Source organism: Vespula pensylvanica, chromosome 13 (genome assembly GCF_014466175.1).
Source record: "Vespula pensylvanica isolate Volc-1 chromosome 13, ASM1446617v1, whole genome shotgun sequence".
NCBI lineage: Eukaryota > Metazoa > Arthropoda > Insecta > Hymenoptera > Vespidae > Vespula > Vespula pensylvanica.
Window position 1 is genome coordinate 5046889 of NC_057697.1, and position 6000 is coordinate 5052888.

The following is a 6000-nucleotide window of genomic DNA, read 5'->3' on the forward strand; positions in this document are numbered from 1 at the left end:
TGTTTTTATATTATCTAATATATACAGTCAGGGATAAAAATAACTAGACAGGTACTGGAAATAGATAACGATAAAATTTAATTGTATAAACATAACTGTTATTTACTTGATTTTTATTTATTATGTATCTCTATAATATATGCTTTATTTGGTAAAAAATTAGAACTCATATTTACATTTTTGTCTAAAAAAGCCATACTTAATGGTAATGTTGGCTGTTTATCGAGAGACTAAAATAAATGGACACGTAATATAGTACGAAATAAATAAAATAAAAAATAAATTTAATATTTACTATTGGTGCCTTTTGCTTGAATTATTAATGTTAAACATCTTAAAATATTTTTTATTAAATTTTTAATATAATCTTTATTAATATTTTTAAATGTTGTTTGTAGACTTTAAAAAAATTCATCTTATTTCATTGATTCAATGAAATTTTTGCGTCTAATAAACAAGTTTTCAATAGGATTCAAAGCAGGACTTTAGGCCGTCTTAAATATATAATATAGTAATGATATAAATATGATATAATAATGAATATAAATACTTAATATAGTAATGTACTTATCTATATTCATGATTTCAATATTAACTGACGTATCAATTCCACTCCACGAGAAGCATCTACACAACATCAATGATTCATTGCCAAATTTAACCATGAGCGTAATAAACGCTTTCTTATACGTTTCATTTCTTTTTCTCCAGATTAGAATTTCTTTTTTTTTCTTTTTTTTTTCCTTTAATTGCTGCAATTCAAATGTACTTTCATCGCTTCATATTATATTTTTCCAGAATGATAGTAGCATATTTATATATTTCTTTGCGAAAGCTAAACGTTTTTTCATATTACTTTTATTAATATATGGTTTACTTCTAACTTTACAATATTTTAAATCGGCTTTCTGTAATCTTCGTTTTATTGTTTTTGTTCAAACGTTTAATCCTAATGTTTTTGCAATATTTCTCAGAGCAATTCTTGGATCTTGTTGACATTTGCGAACGATTCGATGATCTTCGTGAATCGTAGTACTGCAATTATGTCCACTGCCTCTTAAATTTTCTACAGTATATATTATGTAATAGATACTTTTTATACATTTTTTCTACCGCATTTTTAGATGTTATACCTCCGCTACCATACAGTAACTTAATTTATTACGGCACTCTGAAATAATTAAATGGTAAATTTGAAACGAAATTTCTCATGATTTTGATATTCTGCAATCTTTTACAAATAATCTTACTTTCAAAAATTCTGCATTGGTATTGAAACTTACTTATGTTTAAATTGTTTAGGATCCCTGCATGTAAGCGTGATCTGTATCTGTTTACTTGCAACAAAAACGACCTAACATCAATTAATCTAAACAATGAACTCATTCCGGTTAAAAACATAATTACGTACGTAGAAATTGGATAAAGGCCTTGGATAAAAGTCTTGGATAAAAGTCTTACATGGAATCTGCACATATATCTGATCAGAAGGAAAGTTCGCACAATACTTGATAAAATATGGTATGTCATATATTGTAAGTCCCGACTATGTATCAAGAACAAAACACTGCTGCATAAAGTCTTGATAAAACCAATATAGGGATATGGCATAACATCATGAAATACAGCCACAAAATCCAACCAAGTCAAAATAAGAGGGTTACAAACCAATGTTATGAAGAAAATACTAAACGCCCCTTGGGGAACCGTCAGTCAACTCTGAGATTGTTAAGTATTGGAAATGTTATTGAGAAAAATTAGAAAAACATCCAAACTCGCTATACTCGATTCTTTTCAAAAACTACTAAATGAAAGAAGGGTTAGAGTAAGGTATCCACTGGACGACTATCTTTCAACTATGCCTTAGTGAATTGATATTACTTTTAGAAAGCGTCCGAATTCCTCAAACATTCAGTCAAAAAATCATTCTATACCGAAGATGTAAAAACTTCTTTGTAGTTATACATGCTAACAAATAATATTTAAAAGAAAAAAAGGAAAAGAAGTTTTTTCTACTACGAATGTCTGTAGTTGGGTAAACTGGAAATATTTAATCTATATTTGCTTATTTTTTAATTCCTGCTTTGTGATTATGGGTTAAGGAAAGCACGTTACACCGGATATGCAACAAGAAATTCTGTAACTGCGTAAATAAAATTTGAAACTTTGTGAAATTACAAATCGTTTGAATATTTCTATTACTGCTTGTCACCAAACTTTGAAGCATATAAATGACAATGGTAATTATTCTAACATGATGCGATTCCTTAGACCATGAAAAACAACGCCTCGCATTGATCGTTTAATTTATCGGTTCTCAGAAAAGGATTTCAAAACTGTATTAAAAATTCATTCTGAAATTTTAGCACATACATCAGAACTTAGTGTCCACTGTACAGAGGCAATTGAATGAGTTTGGGTTAAGAGGTGTTACTCGTAGAAAATCATTTATAAGTTTGAAAAATCGAAAAGCAAGGTTATGCTTCATTAAAGAGCACATTGACTGGACTCAGAGTAATGGGTTAAAATCATCTTCACTGATGAATCAAAGTTTAATTGGTTCGGTTCGAATGGAAAAATATGCTTAGTGAAGAATAGGTGAAAAATTCAACGAAAAGTGCCTAACAACTGTTAAAAGAAATGATGATTCCATAATGGTTTGGGTCGGAATGATTATGAATGGTCCTGGCCCAATATGTCGACTAGAAAGGATTATGAATCATCTTTATGTTGATGTCTTAGATCCTTTATCATTTAGTTCCTTTTGTTACGAACAATTTGCCAGAAGATTTTTAGAGAAAACAACGATCTTAAACATACATTTCGTAAGGCAAAGCAGTTTCTAGGTGATCATGTTAATGTTATGACATAGCCTGGTTAATCTTCTAATTTAAATCCAATCGAGATTTCTTTAGAACAACGTAAAAACTGTAGCTAAATAAAAGAAACCATCCAATATTAACTAATTATATGATGTTCTCGAATCAATATGAAGTAAGATACCTGTTGATTGTTGTATATGTCTGATGAATTCATCAGAAAAAGGGATAAACTTACAAAGTACTAAATAATTTTAGTTATATTACGAAAATCATTATTTTGTGTCAGTTAAAACCGAGAAATATTAGTACTATAATGTTTTTTTATTTAGTTGCTTGCTAATTATTGTTCCACATTATATGTATTTAATTTTATGTTTAAAATAATGGTAAAATTAGTTAACAATTATAGTTATTTAATATCAATAAAATACACTTTCTAACGATATATAGTACTAATAAAAATGTAAACAATGTATAATTATATTAGTAGTTTAATTTGAAAGTAAATATTTCCTTATTTATATGCTCGCCACTGTATATATCAATGATATATCTATCTTTCCTAAAACTTTGCTAATGATACTAATCTACTGCCATTTATGCTCATTCTTTTCATGCAACAATTACTGCCAAACAAATACAGATATAGTAGTGCTCAAAGATCTTTTGACATGTTACTTTCTAACTTTTATTGTTCTCTTTGTAAACACTGCTATTGTTCTCTGCTTTTCGGTTCAATTATTCACTGATCTTCATTTTCTTCGTTACAACTCAAAAATATTATCGAATTGATGTTGAAAAACATTTGTCTTCAAAATTAAAATCTTGTCGATAGCTTAAAAGTCATATGATATGCTTGACTCTTGTCGATAAATAATTATTATTGTTGTATACACATATGCTAATATTAAATTTTTTTTAATATAACAACGTGGCCATAAAACATCGAAAAGAATATTCAATGGATGTTAAAGAGGTTATAATACGTGCTGTAAATGAAAGATAGTAAAAGAAGGACATAGTCAATCAAAAGTTGCCTACTGTTTGGAATTCAATGTTTGAAATTATTGACAAAAAGTTAAGAGCAATGTTAATCGTAAACCTCGTCAAGAAAAAGCCCGTAAAACAATGATAAGTATTGACAATTATTAAAAGGAACTTTATCGCTGATCCCCGCAAGTTTGCATGCCAAATTATTTGAGAAGAACAGCAGAATTATGGAGTTAATATTCATCTTTTCATTACAAAATGTTGTCTTAAGGATTATGGGTTATTAGGTCGCTGTTCTAGCAAAAAATCTTTCATCAATGTAAAAAATAGGGAGACTAGGATTGATTTTGCAAAGTCTACCATATTGGGCGATCAAAGAGTGGTCTAAAGTGTTATGGAGCGACGAAAGTAAATTCAATTTGGTATCTTCTGATGGTATACAGTATGTTCGTCATCCTAAAAATGAAAGATATAATCCACAGTACCAGATACCTACTGTAAAACATGGTGGGAGACATGTCAGTCACGAAGAGATATTTTTTGTTAAGGGCATCGATCCTTTATTCCGTGTAAAAGATACAATGCATCGCTTTATTTATCGAGACATTCTAAAAAAACAAATGATACCTTGAAAGCTTGAAAAAATATGCTACAGAACTAAATATTCCAACAGGATAATGATTCCAAACATAGATCTAAGCTAATAGAAGAATATTTTGCGAAGAGGAAGATTAATATTTTGCAGTAGTCTAGTCAAAGTCCAGATTTAAATCTTATAAAGTACTTGTGAGAGAAGTTGGATAGACGTATTATAACACAGAATTACTTGAATCAGGATAATCTTTTCAAAGTTTTGCAAAGCGGATAGATAAATATTTCACGGGATCGAATAGTGAAACTTATCGAATTCCTGCCCAAAAGATGTGAGGTTGTATTATCGGCAAAGGGATATCCAACTAAATATTAGTGTTTCACTAACTTATAAAAAAATTATATCTATTTTTTTTAAATTACAACAAAATCGTTAAACATAGTAATCTCAAAAAACTTATGAACTCTGATGAAATAAATTTTTGTTTATGTAATACTCATTTAGATTCAATATGATATTTTTGTTATAAATATATATTACTATATGCAAATTATAGATTATGATGGTTAATATATGCATTAACATAATTAATATTATGAATGAAAAACTATTTGTCAAGACTTTTGAACGCTACTGTACATACTGACTTATTACGAACATATTATGACTGTTGAAAAATTAAATTTAATGTAACAAAGACTGAAGTCCTCATTTTCAAAAAAAAAAACTTTCATAACGCGGAATATTCTAACTTATTAAGATCTATAGACATAACACAGAGTCCAACGAATCTGTAAAATATTAAGGATTGCATCTTGATCCTAAACTTACTTATAGAACACACATTAAAAAACAATTAAAAAAAAAAAAACTATTAAAAAAGCATATCTAGTACAAAATAAAATATATCCTTTAATGGGCAGAAAACTTAAAATTATTAATCCGAAATAAAATCTCATTATATAAAAGAATTATTAGGTTAATACTTATCTATGTAGTACTAGTATGGTGCAGCACTGCTTCTACACACTTCAAAATTCTACAGAGATATCAGAACAAATATCTCGGACTGATACTCAAAAAGGATACACCCAAAATTGGCTCTACCCTACTTTATTGATTATGTTAAACAATTAGTTACATCTTTTTATAAATCACAACTTAAACACAATATCCTTATCAAGGACTTGACAAAAACTAGAAGACATAATCGGCCTTTTAAAGCAAAGTACAAATTGATCTATTAATGAAGTGGACTAAAACAGGGTAAAATTCCTACATTATATACTATACATTTATATATAAACAGAAAACTGTAGAAAAACTTAGATGTAATTATTATTATAAGTTACACAATATATATTGAATATTGAGCTACAACAAAGACTGAATACCATATGAACTTATTACTTCTTTCGATTTAGATAATATTTCATCCACAAAGACGCAGTTGTCACTTCCTATTTGATAAAAGTCAAAGTACTTTAAAAAATTACTAAATTTCGAGTTTCAACATTGTTTGAGACGATATAAAATTTTTCTCATCTTACAGATCTGTTTTTGACCTTATGAACAAATCCTTGTGACTGTTCTATA